We start from the raw sequence: 15591 nt of genomic DNA, 5'->3' as shown, positions 1-15591 counted from the left end.
ATTTAATATGTCGTCAAGGCCCTTGAATGTAAACCAATAAAATGTAACGTCAAATATTAACAAATGTGTCATTTTAAGGAAATCATTATATTCATGTTTCACAGTGTTTTATTTTATTTTATTTACAGCTCCAATGCATGGAGGTTGTAGGAACCATTAAATTCATGTGCTCAGTGATTAAAAATGCATAAAGTGCAAGTGATTGCCACTGGGAATTTGTATGATTAAATGTAGTAAACCAACACTGAAGATATTCCCCCTCTGCTACCCATGTTTGCATATAGCTCACCTATTTTGATAACATACAGTATTTCATAATATGTTTTTGCCTGCATCAGCTCTTTCTTTTATTTGGGTTTCATTTTTATTTGATACTGCTATTACTACTATTCCTACTACGAGTAGTAAAAAAAAAACATCCTTTGAGGATAAAATTTGATTGACATGTTTTGTTATTTTTCAGTAGTTGGGGGAGAGCGAGAAGATTTCCAAAGTTACCTCCCAGAACAAACAAAAGGCACTGCTGTCACAAAGTATTGGCTTTTGGAGAAAACAATCACAATTGTTCGTGGCACAGAAGCAGTACCTTCACAGACGACACACCGAGGCACCGAGGAGGAGCCGACTGCTGAGTTTCCAAAAGCAAACGTGTTTGACACAAAACTAAAGCCAACTAATGAGGGGATGCCAACCACATCGTTAGCTACTACTTTACAAAGCATGGGAAATATTCTCTCCAGTAATGTGCAAAACTCTCTACAATCATCGACAGCTTTCCATTCAGAATCAAAAGTCCCTCTGAAGTCTGATTATGCAAAGAGTGTTTCGTCTTCCACACATGCTGCACGGGTGTTGAATGATACCTTTGAGCAACATGTCCATTTGTCTGCCATGGCAGTCAAAGCCCCTCCTTGGTTTTCTGTGCCGTATGCAATCAGGATTCACAGAAATGCCAACTCTGTTATTCCCACATCTGCTGATCCAGGACTTTTACTTCCAATCCCATCTGCATCTCGTCCTCATGTAATTGATAACCTGACGGAGTTGCTTAATGACAGTGATGATTTACGACCTCAAGAGAAGAGCATAACAAACCTAGGAGAAAATGTGGATCTGTCTAGTACAATGCAATTCATCCTCCAGGCTGATCCAACAAAAAATTCAATGAAAGGAAATGATGTGACCGACTTGTGTTTGACCTGTCTGAAAGATTGAAAAGCAATGTCCAGTGAGAAATTTGCAGCCAGCCCTACTGCTTCACCTTATATTTCTTTAGGTTCTCTTAGTTTGACTTCATTAAACAGTTTCCATTCTTCTTCAACTGGGGAAAGCAAACAGGCCAAAGAGAGCAACAATTTCAAAAATGCAATAAATTACAACCGCACATCTCTTCCTTTTACCCATAATAAGACTGAGAGAAAAACTGTTTCTTTTTTCTCTCATATTGCTGCTGAACTATCAACAGAAAAACACAAATTCACAACACTACCTCCAAGTCGTACCTATCCCAGCAAAACTTTTTCCACAGCAAGTCCAAAGTTAACATCCATAGCGCAATATCCCTCATCAAAGCCTTCTTACACCGGTGAGAAACCAGTGACACATGGACATCAAGAGATATTTAACAAAAATGTCTCCATGTGGGAGCCTCAGCCAAATCCAATGCCTTTCACTCAGAGGAAGGAAAGGCTTCCCACAGTCTCTCAACAAGCTTGAAAAATCAGGACATCAGCACTGGGCCAGTGAGCAATGCACCTTTCATTGCTCCCCTCAGCAGTTTTAACAGTACTCTCCCAAAAGGTCACGCTCATGGCACTGCTTCACATCCTACAAGAATGAACTCGATTGAAGCTCTTGCTGCAATAAGACCCTTCACCCTTTGCAGGCCAACTGTTTCCACAGTCAAAAATCTCAAGTCTTGTTTTCTGACAGGAAAAGATGGGACTTTCATCTCTGTATCAAACAGCCAAACAAAACCTAAACCTACATCTCAGACCAAACAGTCGATATTGACTTTGTTACCGAAGGATTTAACAATTAGGCTTGCAACTGTCACTCATAAACAGTCTCCTGCTAATCTCCAAACAACAGTGAGTGCGACAGCTATGACCAGAGTACAAACTTCAACTTTTGCTACAAGAAAAGTTAGCTTGAAGGTCTTTGACTTTGACGTCTCTCAGTCGGCATTAACTGGACTAAGAAGTATGTCTTTCAATAAGAAACAGAAAGAAGCCCAATCAAAAATCACTGAGGGGAGGAATTCTGAAGGCAACAGTCCTGATAGCAAATTAATAGACTTACACAACATTCACAATCTGACACTTGGAGATGAGCAGGAAAGCGTTTTGAGTGTAGTTACTGAAAACAAGGACAAAGACACACTTCAGTCCAACAGCAACCACAGCAGAGAAATTACAAAAATGTTTCTCAAAGATGATGAAATCCTGGAAAACAAAAGGTAGGAATTATTAAGATTAGATGATCCTGAAATTGAAAAACAAGCAGCAGAGATAAACCAAACCACATACAGAGAGGGTGGAGAAATGAAAGAGTTCATCACCAAGACAAGCAGAGAAGAGCATGTACTTCTGAGACATGACAAAAATACACAACATGGTGAAGTCAACGATGAGAGAGGCGCCAAAAGAGAAGGTGTGACTAAAATAAATATGCAGAATTCAACCCTGGATACTGCTGGAAAGCAGAGACAATTTTTGGAGGAAAAAGGCTGGAAGTGGGGAGGACAGAAAATTTAACAAGGATATTGGGAAGGAGGATGTGACAAATGTTCCCCCTGAACTGGCAACAAATTGGAAAGAACTTAACGGAGACAAAGAGAGCATTGTTGAAAAGCTGTCTTCCTATCATGGTTTGATTAAAGAGTTGGACGGCTCTGAGCACAAGGGTATTCATCTGGGTGAAAATGCTTCACAAATAAGAGACCTAACAAATAAGTCATTTTCTTTTGAGGTGACAAGCAATTTCCAGCTGCCACACCCATCTGTAAGATCCCAGGCACCAGATCTAAGGGAAGAGTAGCTTCCAAAAGAAGACATTATGTTACCACTGAAGGAAACAAGTTCTCAAGAGTTTGAGGTTAAATTTCCTGCTGCTGCAGTGTCAAAAATATCTGGATTTATTTCTATGTTTACGCCACTTATTTCCCCAAGCAGGAGTGCTGCTAACACAGCTAAACAGCCTTCACTCACAACCCGATTTCAGAGAGCCAAGTCCCACTTTACTGTGAGCAGTTCTCTCAATATATCAATTATTCAGAGCAACACAGATCATAAGCATAAATTGAACTATTCTGTTCTGAGGGCCGAACCAGTTTTACATACAGCGAATGAGCAAGGGCAGGCAGAATATACTACGCCATCCATACACCAGCAGAGGTATGATGATTCATCTACAAAGACACCCACAGTCACAGTCTTGTCATTTAAACCCCGCATCTCTGTGGGCCCATTTCAGCCTCACCGAGGGCAGTCTGCTACTCAGAGGAGTCACTCCTCCTCCTCATGCCCTAACATAACTCCAGGCCAGACATGTCTCTCCAGGGTGTCAGAGCAGGCATCGCATCCAGACACTTTACATACTCCCGCTGTGGAAAACAAGCAAAGATTTCCACAGGCACGGACGTCGTCAGTGATCCCTGCAACAGGAATCAATCGTTTTTCTCCCGAAAGCATGTCACCGATGATGAAACTGAGGACGTTAAGTGGTGACAGGTTGACTGTAACCTACAGATTGCAGAAGCTAACTAGTTCACAGCTGGCCCACTTTGTCCCTGGATCCAAAAGCAGAGAGTCCTTGTTAGCGGCCACTGGTGAGACAAGTCAAAGAAAAAAGAAAGGGAATGCTATGTTCATGATGACCTCCGTTGTGAAACATTCAAATGGAGTCACAGGGGATCAACATACGACTGTTAGGAGTAAACATGTTGCTAATGACACTGATGAATTCAACTCCACTTCCCTTCAGACTAAGAATGAGACTAAACAGAATGACCTTTCTACTGCTGGTGGCAAAGATGAAGCAAACAATATAATTATGACTGCAAAGCATCATCATCGCTTTGAGTTAGAAAAAGCCATGCCTTACACTGTAATGGCTACAAATGGGAAATTTGGGCACGACACAAATTATGCTGACACAATTGATCGAGTTGGCACCACCACGATTTTCCAGACAGATAATCTTCCCGAAAGGCCTAAAATACAATCTGATGATGAGCCTAACTCATTGTTTGATGTTGAGTTGGCAAAGACGAATATAAGGCACGACAGCCAGTCTCTGTCACAGCAGAGTGAGAGTAACAACTCAGACATGATTACAAATATGAATTCAAGCACTGACCGTGCAATTCACAAAATAACACACCAGACTTTTGACCAAGCAAGACACATTATTTCTCAATTTCATATAAACGCAAATAAAACCGCTGACTTTGTCTCTCTCACAGAGACTCCCGCTGAGTTCAGAGGTTTTAAATCTCTGCTGGCCACGAGTGGGACTCTGCCAGACAGTAAGAAGTCAACTCAGAAGGCAGCTGAGCACAGATCTCGGCCCTACGCTCATACCAATCCTTTGACTCAGAGAGAGCTTCCCATAGCTCACACTTTTGACAAGCTCACCCCCGCTGCTTCGAGAATAAAAACAATGGAAACACATAGTGTGCAGGAGCAGCCAGAGGAGGAGATTCTTGTACGAGCTGCCGAACAAGGCCAGCATGCCCTGCTTTCTATGACTGCATTATCACATGTTATTAATATAGCAGAGTCTGACTTTTCAGAGATGGCCCACAGAGCCAAAGAGTCATATGTCCAAACACCTGCAGCTTCTGAACAAATGAGCTATTTATCACTTTAAGGGATTACATCATTTCCTCTACCTGTGAATATTTATAGAGAGCACTCACAAGATTGGGTAGAAAACATAAGAAGCACATGTTGCCTAAAAGAACTTCAATAAGCCACGCAGTCTTTGGACATGTGACAGATTTTGTACCTCATGCAGAGATCTCACCCACAGAGTTTATTAACAAAATCAGTTGTGGCAGCAATGGCTGTACAAAGTCTGATGAAACTACTGAGGCAGTCGTGATTGATCCTACAAAGGAAATCTTCAAAACTTGATTCCCAGAAAAAAATAATTTCCGGGCCCAAAATGCTAATAAAACCAAGTCCGGACGCAACTGGAGCTTTCATCGCTCTGTACCTGGAAAATCAAGTGGAAAATCAAAAAAGTGTTGCATTTATCAGTCACCAGTAAATGGGAACAGGACTACACCAGTGATGACACAGTGTCAAAAAAGGCCAAAAGTACATCAGATGAAACTGTTCATTTGGAAAACAAAAAAACACCTCAGTGGACTCGGTTTGTGACGAAAACAACACAAAGATGCTTTCAGAATACCTTTGGAGTTATTGCAACAGAGGGCACACTGTCTGAGTCTGGAGCAGCTGCTGTGGAAACCACAATAAAGTCCACTGAGAAGACGCTGCCTGTTGAAGGAAACACCAAAACACAATTAGACAGAAGAGCAGGCAGAGCCAGGATGCTGGCAGAACAAAATGTCAGTAGGTCACTGCGTGCCCATGCTAAGGACGAGACGGCAAGCCCAGAGTCTGGGAGCAGGCTGTTAGTGTCAGAGCCGCAGACTAAATCAGAGCTCCCAAGGCTGAACCAAAGGAGAAGGACATCACCTCATCAGTATGTCTCTGGGTAATGTTATTACGTCTTCTATCATTTCTATTATTAACCTGGTAACAGATTAAAGAAAGGTAGAGGGGCATTTTATAATAAGTATGCCAGATATTCTAACGCAGCCCACTGATTCATTGAATTTCATTTACAGCTGCATCTGTAGAAATTACAGTATTGTCCAAAAAATTACTTATTATAGTAATTTTGAAAGCAAGGTGTGAATTAAAATGTGCACAGTAACACATTTTACATGTTCATCTTTATTTTGATTATTAATAATTGCTCATTTAAAAATGTTTCTCACATAGCTCAAATATAAAATTGAACAAAATTCTATTTACAAAAAAAGGCTTCTCAAAAAGTATTTTTGATGCACTGTACAGCAGTGGACCAATGTCAGCAGATGGCATAGCGTCCCATCACTTCATCTCCATTATTTCTCCATAGTCTGAGACTTTACTTTCCAAATCCAATGCAACATTTACTTTTACTTGGAATGAGGACCACACTGACCAGATTAATTCTGTCACAATAGTTTTAAGGCTGAGGTAACTGTGTTGCGTTTTCATCTTTTCATGTCATGATTTTACCAACTACTAAATGTTCAATGAATGTGCCTGGATACAAAGGTCCATTAGCTATGGGCTTGTTTTGTGGTTTACCATGCTTGTGGAGGGAGTCAGTGAGTCAGGAGAACTGTCAAGCAAGCACTCTTCCCCATGATATGGCTATAACACAATATTCCTGCATAAAAAAAAAACATTCTGGATTCTCTTTAACTGTAAGCCAAAATTACTAAGATTAAGAGAAATAAGTCGTTGATATATTTACAATTTTTAAATTGAAAATGGGAGTTTGCCCAACCGGTCTACATGTGTTTTGTGGACTTGGAGAAGGCGTTCGACCATGTCCCTTGGGGAGTCCTGTGGGGGGTCCTCCGGGAGTATGGGGTACTGGGCCCTTTGATACGGGCTGTATCAAAGGATGACCGGTGTCAGAGTCTGGTCTGCATTGTCGGCAGTAAGTCGGGCTAGTTTCCGATAAGAGTTGGACTCCGCCAGGGCTGTCCTTTGTCACCAATTCTGTTCATTAATTTCATGGACAGAATTTCTAGGCGCAGCCAAGGTGTTGAGGGGATCCGTTTTGGTGGCCTTAGGATAGCATCTCTGCTTTTTGCGGATGATGTGGTCCTATTGGCTTCATCAGGTCGTGATCTGCAGCTCTCGCTGGAGCGGTTCGCAGCCGAGTGTAAAGCGGCCGGGATGAGGATCAGTGCCTCCAAATCCGAGGCCGTGGTCTTGAGCCGGAAAAGGGTAGAGTGCTTTCTCTGGGTCGGGGGGGTGTCCTGCCCCAAGTGGAAGAGTTCAAGTATCTCGGGATCTTGTTCACGAATGAGGAAAGAAGGGAGCGGGAGATCGACAGGCGGATTGGTGCAGCATCTGCTGTGAAGTGGGCGCTATACCGGTCTGTCGTGGTGAAGAGAGAGCTGAGTCAAAAAGCGAAGCTCTTGATTTCGCGGTCAATCTACGTTTCCACCCTCATCTATGGTCATGAGCTTTGGATCATGACCGAAAGAACAAGATTGCGGATACAAGCGGCCGAAATGGGTTTTCTCCGTAGGGTGTCTGGGCTCTCCCTTAGAGATAGGGTGAGAAGCTCAGTCCGGAAGGGACTCAGAGTAGAGCCGCTGCTCCTTCACGTCGAGAGGAGACAGTTGAGGTGGCTCGGGCATCTGGTCAGGATGCCTCCTGGACGCCTCCCTGGTGAGGTGTTCTGGGGAAGCCCACCGGGAGGAGGCCCCGGGGAAGACCCAGGACAGGGGAGGGACTATGTCTCTCGGCTGGCCTGGGAACGCCTTGGGATTCCCCCTGAGGAGTTGGAACAAGTGGCTGGGGAGAGGGAAGTCTGGGCCTCCCTTCTGAAAATGCCACCCCCGCGACCCGACCCCGGATAAAGCGGAAGAAAATGGATGGATGGATGGAAATTGAACTACTCAATTAAACACATTTTTAGTTAATTTTTTTTTTTTTATTGAACCTTCACCTAAAAATGCAAAATTTGGCTGTAGTTTTATTTATTTTTTCAATGATTTTAACAAACTGCTGCTAAATTCAGCAGGTGGAAAATTCTGCCGTTATTGTATCAAATATCTCTGAATACAGACACAAGTCCATCACAGATGTTTTCATTTCCTCTGTGAGCATCTCTGTGAAAGTAAAAAAATGAAACAAAATAAAACAGCTCTCTGTGGATCCTCCCTAGGTTTACCTTGAGGGGTTGAAATATTTGAACTTTTGAAATGGATTTTGGTCAGACTGCACTGAGTGCTTGGTAAACATTTGGAACAGAGCTGAGCTGTTGACTATTCTATAAATTACTATCATAAATCATTTTAACCACTGAATGCAAAGTGACAAAGTAAATGCATTTACCTTAAATGTTCCCACTCCTCTCGCAACCGTACAGTGACTAATTGATACAACCAACTACAAATAATAAATAAAATCTATTTAAAGGGAATTACAAAGTAAATACTGGTGCAAAATGGTGTAGATAATCTTATATGGATTCTGCATTTAGTTTTTAATGATTTCAGCATCAATTGTTTTCATTTGTTTATCAAACAGCGACTCTTTTTTTGTCTGAAACAAACTTCCTGCTGACACAATCCTAATGACAATGCATTATCCATCTTTTATTTATTCTCTGCTCACTTATTCTTTTATCTTCTGGTACATCTCTCAAGGGCAAACACAAGAATGCAGTCAATAAGACAGGTAATTTCTGTGTTGAAATAACTGGCACGCCACAGGAAACTCTGCTGGAGCTTCACAACAAACATTATATAAGAGAGTAGAAACCGTGCTGTGAAATTGTGTACATCAAAGTATTTCAGCATCTGCCATGTACTAGTGCATCTCAAAAAATGTTAACACTGTATAAAAGTGTAATAATTCTTGCCATTCATCTCAGAAATCGAAACAGTCATTTTTATAAGGATTCATTGGACATTATGACATTTTGTTCTTATTTCTCACGAGTTGTTGTCTCTCTGGTCATTGTTTAATTATGACGATGAAGAAAAAACAACTGCTAAATATTATTAGTGTTAGCATGTTAGCTTAATGACATCGCAATTTGCGTTAAAGTACCAGAGTCTGTGGTTTATGTAGAAGGCTGCCAGCAGGCAGTTGGTTGTTTCTTTCTGCAAAAAGGCTTTTTTGTGATTACAGCAGCAACAAATTTTAAATTCATACACTTCAAGATTACCATTAGTCCTATAAGGGCGTCTATGGTGATGGATTGCATGATGCTTTATCTGTAAAGTCAAATTTTGCTGTTTGAAAGGGAATATGGCAAGATATAATTATGAAAAAGGTGAGAATAAATGAAATTGTTTTTAAGATTTCACATAAATATCACTTAAAATAGACAATAAATCCCATTACAAATTGCGAACAATAATGAAATATTGATCCACTACTGGTGTGACAGAAATTTCAGATGACATCTGTGGCAGTGGAAACTACACCGCAGAAATGAGGCTGAAGATGGGAACAAGTGTGGAGCCTGGTGATGTGGTGCCAACCCGAGGGAACCTCAGAGTGATTATCAATCTGAAGACAAACAACAGTCAGATAAACCTTGGCGTCACCGTCTGTTGCCTGTCACCAACACGTCAGCTGGACTTCAACAACCCTACCTGCTGCTTTTTTTTCAGGTAAACTGGAATGAGCCAAAAATGGCAAATGAAAAGATTTTGTGTTGGGTTTTTCTGTGACCTGAAAAGCTCATTGAAAGTAAAGATAAACTGCAACATTTTAGGCAAAAATTGTGTATATATATATATATATATATATATATATATATATATATATATATATACACACACAATTTTACAGTACATACTGTATGTATATATATGAACTAGACATAGGTGGTTTGATTTTTGTTGGTTATTAGAACACGAGAAATTTTGCTTATTTACAAAAGAAGTGATATTTCATAAGGTAAATCACTTAAGAAAACATCAACAACATATTTTAATAGCTAAATATTTTTAATAAACATGAGCAGCTTGATGTTGTCTCGTGCCAGCATGGAAAAAGAGATAGAAATTTATTGCTATCCTGGAGACTCAGACCCATTGTCGTTTAAATGCACAAACTAGTGTGTCAACGTGCCAATAAACAAAGGGTTCATATTTGTTTAAACAAGAAAACAACAGGTTTACAAAATTTTCTCTTGGAAAAGTAATTTTGATCTTTCATTTTAGGGTTACTCTTAAGTACTGATTAAGCCACTTAATCAGTACTTAAGAGTAACCCTTAAGTTACTCTTAAGGGTTAAGAGTAACTCTTGGATTGTAAGAACTTGAGTTGGATTGTAAGAAACCCAACTCAAGTATAAGATTCAATAATATTTTCCAGTATTACTATTAGTATCCTTAGTAAATGTGATTATACCAATGTCAAAGCATTATAACTCTAACGCTGACCTTTGCCTGATATGATTTGTTTCTATTAAGCCTCTCACCAATATTAAATATTGATCATTTTTTGCACTCTATTGCCGCCTTCATGTCTGCTAATCAGTGCGGCTTTGGCTTCTGGAAACGACAGAGCCTTCGTTTGATTTCAAGAGGAACGTCTCAACCAAGTTTATAAAATCCATTTCTGCTACTCTCTCAGACCAGGAGAGGATCATGCTGCTGCCCAGCACCTTGTCAACCAGTGCCAGTTTTACCATCAGTCTCTTCCAAATGATTAATTACTCAGTGGTGTACCTACACTGTGATCTCAGTGTCTGTCTGAGGAACCACTCTGACTGTGAAAGGGTAAGATTGCAGTGGGTTCACAGAGCACTGCAGTGCAATGAATGTAGGGGAATGAAAGAATGAGCTGAGAGTGATTTAAATGTAACAGGCTAAAGTGTGGCGCTATGAAGCGTGGAGAATGACAGATGGAGAATGAACTGGCTTTGGGGAATAAATAAGAAAGAGAGAAAGGAGGGGAGACAAAGGTGGGTTGATATGTGCTAAAATACGCAAAGTTGAATTGCTTTTTGTAAATCAAAAATGAAATAAAATATGTAGTTAGTATAAAGAAATCTTGTCATAGCAATTCTCTGGAAGCTGATTTTCAAAACGTTTAGCAGAGTCTGTTAACGTTCTGACTGACAGCCAAGGACTCAGTTTAAAACATGACATTAAGATGAAAGAGAGCTTTGCAAAGTAACAGAAACACTTTTTTTTATCAGTAGCAAAAGATGCGGATGCTTTGATACCAACTTCTATAACTCAGTGTTGTTGCAGTGACTCTGATTTAATAGAAAACTGTGAATCATCTGACAAGCACGTCTTTCAGCCTGAATGTGAAGCCGGGTGAAAAACTCTGGAGACTCATTCAGAGGTCTATTTTTAAAGAGCACTTCTAAAGATCTCAGAACAGCCAAGTCTTGAATACTGCTATGGTCTCAGTGTGAATTTGATGGTTAGTTATTTATTTTTCTGGTTTGAATAGCTGTTTAAATCACTTTCACTCTTTTAAACATTTAGACATTCTTAAAAACGCACACAAAATTTCCAGATGCATTAAATCTGAATACACAGATTTGCATACACATAATTCTACATGTGCATGTCTGAACATCCACGCAAGCCAAAGTCCCCCTTTAAGATAATTTTCTATGGGATTTTTCCATCCACTTGGTTATCTAAAGTCGTGTACATAGCTGAGTTTTTTACCCGTGTGGATTGGACTTTGCCATTTATCTCCAATCTTGGTGGGTTATTTATCAACAGAGTCTCAAGGGATAGTTCTGAGGGGATGGAATCTGTTCCGGGATCCTGACGGTCTCATTTTACTTTTTTTGCAGATGATCTGGCTCCATTATTGTCTTTAAGCATGATGTTAGCTGAGTTGCAGTCTAGTGTGAAGCAGCAAACATTAGTCAGCTCCTTTTCTCAAGAGGGAAAAAAGGTGGACTGCTCTCTCTGGGGTTTAGTATCTTCCTCAAGTAGAGCAGTGCCAAGTTTCCTCTTGTGTCATTCAATGAAAGATGGAGCACAAAATGTGTAGATAGATGAAATGCTCTGTGCATTTTTAATGATTTGGGATACCCCAGAATTATGTGTGAGAAGTAGAGAGAGAGAGAGGTGTGTTTCTGTCCTAAACCTGTTTTCCTTTAAGTCCCCCTGAGATAAATAAACAAGAAACAGATTGATAGAGATAACATGGACAATTTTATACATGTGAATAAGCCTATCGTCTACTGGAATATTTAGCTGCGTAGTGCTGTAAGAACTGATATGTGAGCACAGCTGTGTGAAGATGGACCTGATAAAGCAAAAATTTAGAGACTTTCTATTTTTGGTTCTGAAATCATAAGAAGATCAAAAACTTATTTGTGGAAAACAAGTAAACAAATTAAGTTAGATTTTTGACTTGTACAACAGAGTATTGTGCAGAGGGTACAAATCCTAAGAGTACAAATGAGTATATAATTTAAACCAAAAAAAGGTCATTCCCGAAGCAGACTCTGTTCGCATTCTGGCCTCAGGCCTGTGATCCTACTCAGGCTGTGCCAAAAAATGCCAGATTTTATTCTTTTCATAAAGTCCCAAAGTCTTACCTCACCTCAAAAAAGGTAAGACACAACGAGTCAGAGATACATTTCTAAAATGAACAGAGTAAAATAAACAATACATTCTTAGAAATTATACAGAGAGAAACTGGCAAGAAACTGGCAAGATTCTTTCAATCTTGTTGTTAATTTCAGTTTTTGTTCAATATCTATTTCTATTTCTGTCATTTTCTGTGTGAATAGATCACTTGCATTTCTCAGACACAAACATCCTCACTGCACTTTTATACATGTCACTTTGAAAAAAAAAATTCATTTGTTGCATTGACAGTGTCACGCCAAGAGCCCTGCGTGTTTTTTTTTTCATGTTTAGCAGTCAGTTTTAAATGTGTGCATTTTTGTTTCTTACTACCTTATGCAGCGGTTTATGTTCACATCATAAAACAAATTTTATGAAACAAAGATAACTTGATCTTTTGTTTATTAAAGTGAAATATCTATCCACACCAGCCTGGGACTGCGTAAAAAGATAATTGCTTAATCTTTGATTAACTACATTCTTTGTGATTAAGCAAAAGTCCAGGCAGAATGCTAGAATCAAGTTAATATTTAAACTGCTTCTGTCTGACAACATGAAAGATTGTAAAATATCTCAAAAAGCAAAAATAACACATTTTACAGTACTAGTAGAGGTGGAAGGTGGGTCCTTCCACATATGGTATACACAGACATAACATATGAGAACTTGCAGTTGCTGGAACTGTACCACTTTCTTTTCTACAGAAAGTCTGATCATCAGCAAACTTGAGGTGAAGGTTATTTGGGAAATGATGCAAAACCAACAACCTGCAGGTGTGAACAAAGAAATATTCTTTTTTATTTTTACATTGTTTCTTTAAAATTGTGTGTTCCTATTGATTCTTTTTAATAAAATAACCCTTCTATTTATAATTTCACAACATGATTAAAAGAAAGCACCACCTTGAAAGGTGAACTCTTTTTTCCATGCTGTCTATCAAATAGAGGCTTCAACAAATACCCTACTGAAATGTTTTAAAATATACACTGATAAATATTTACATAGATTGTTATTGCATTTCTTCTGTAATTGGCAGTCAATAAAACCTTCCTTCTTCGTGGGTTCCAGCTATTCTAACATATCTCCTACTCTTATATATGTTTTTTTATTCTTTCTGCAGCAATGCCTTCAGCAGCGGAGTGTGTTTCCTTCTGAAGGTGCAGACACTGTCACGGTCAATCTTCGAAATCGCATATCTTTTGGGCCGGTGTTGAAACAAGCAAAATATTCAACCTTCCCCCTGGAGATAGGTAATTATTAGCTGAGTGCAAAAAACCCAAAAACCAATAAACAACAACAACAAAAAAGACAATCAATCTGAGATAACACAGCATAGACTGGAGATGCTCCAGGACGGGAAATGAGAGATGACTATGCCATTTGTCAACAAGAGTGTTAAGAATGGAGCCATATTGTTAAGTGGCTCTGTGTGTCGAAATATATACTGTGTATTTGGCCCTTTATGAGCTCACCAAGAAATACTTTTTGTTTATTTTTCTGTGGGATTTTTCAGATCCATCACAACTGGATCTGGTTTTGGTCTTTGTCAGCCTGGTGATTGGCTTCTCCCTCATCTCTTTGTTGCTGCTGCTGGTGTGGCTAGCCTACCATCGGCAGGCCATCTGGCTTCTCCACTCTGCAGCTCCGTCGCAAGCCTGTTGCGGCTGCCTACGCCCGGGAGGCGACTTATCTCACCGTGACCAAGGAGGAACTGCTGCCAATTATGCTGATCAAGTCCCCCCCCCCAAAATAGCTGCAAACAATTACATTAGTCAACAGACAGAGGGGCAGTCAATCATATTAGGTGCAGAGCAGAAGCGGCCGGTCTCACTGCCCGGCGTAGGACAGAATACACAATGAGGTGCAATCCAATTCACACCTCCTCGCACAGGTGACACAGCTGTTGCAGTCAAATTTCACACTTAACCATGAAAAGTCTATTATCATCTGCTGAAAATAAACACCAGCCCTAAATAGAAAAGCTTCTCTGATCCCTTCTCTCACTGGGTGGAAATCAATAGGCCTGCCTATAACACATGGATGGATGGATAACTTAGAAATAATAATTTGATATGATGTATGCATTTGTGGTTTAAAGTCGTTATTGAGTTTCTTTGACAAATCATTATGGGAAAATGTCACTTTCAACTTCGCTGTTACTGCAATGCTTCAGTAGTGTTTGCTTTGCAACATAATACATAATGTTATGTCACAATATGTAATACAGTAAGTGACGTGGATGGCTTGTGTTGATTGTGTACACTTGCAACAAGTAACCAGGTCCTTAATCCGAATCCTTAAAACTAACATTTAAAATATTATGGTTTGAAATAATCTTTTTTTAGTGATGTTTATTTTCATTTTTTGGTATTTTTATGTTTCAGCAGTTCTTGCACCAATGAAAGGCTAGAAAAGCTTTTCATTAGTGCACCTAACCACAACCACCCACCAGGCAGAAACGCAAAAGTAAAGCCTGTTCTGAAAAGAAAAATAAATAAATGACAGTTAATGTAAAGAGCAATCAGGAACTAATCATACTGATTAGAAAGACAGATGGATAATATATTTTTCATTATCACAAGAACAACAAAGGGTGTTTGAAAATCTCAAAGATTACCAAATCACAAATTTGCAGTCCAAAAAACTAAACAAATGCAAAACCAGAACTAAACTGCTTAGGCCAATAAGATGGACATGTGGATATGAGACACAGAAATGCAAAACTCCAAAAGTTGTGGCACCCTGGGCAGAGAGCCCTACCAAAATTAGCACTGGAACTCAGAACCTCGATCAAGTCATTCCAATAAATTAATATGCTTAGATTTAAGCCGTTTCACTCTAGTTCTGGATCATGCGACCGGCATCTCCATCCCTGCTGAAGGAGAGTAATCCCACTATAGGGATGTTAGGTTTAGGGTTATGCACAATGCTATTTTAATTGGGTTTTTTTACGACACGTAGCATTTTAAATGTAGGACAAAGAATTCTACATTCAAAACTCAGAGAACCTTCTTCCGCATGTTTGCTGTGTCTTCTACTAGTTATGTGGCTTGTAGGAAACTACAAATGCAACATTTTATGACTCTTTAAACAAGGCATTTCATCATATTGCTCTTCCATAACAACCCAATGTGTGGTTTACAATGTATAAAGATTTTCCTGCCTGAATTACGGATTTCTGTCACTTCTCCAGAGTTACAATTGAGCATTTGGCTGCT

At 39.6% G+C, this 15591-nt stretch overlaps 1 long non-coding RNA gene across 1 annotated transcript; it reads left to right on the top strand.

Annotated features, from left to right (window-relative positions):
- The first annotated feature begins 5645 nt into the window (after positions 1 to 5645).
- LOC111612057 lies at positions 5646 to 14497 on the top strand. The gene is made up of 4 exons (XR_002754381.1): positions 5646 to 5727; positions 9205 to 9430; positions 13494 to 13623; positions 13887 to 14497. It is a non-coding gene; the product is annotated as an uncharacterized LOC111612057 (long non-coding RNA).
- Positions 14498 to 15591: the final 1094 nt, after the last annotated feature.

This window comes from Xiphophorus maculatus, chromosome 18 (assembly GCF_002775205.1).
Source record: "Xiphophorus maculatus strain JP 163 A chromosome 18, X_maculatus-5.0-male, whole genome shotgun sequence".
NCBI lineage: Eukaryota > Metazoa > Chordata > Actinopteri > Cyprinodontiformes > Poeciliidae > Xiphophorus > Xiphophorus maculatus.
This window is presented reverse-complemented; position numbering and strand designations above follow the sequence as displayed.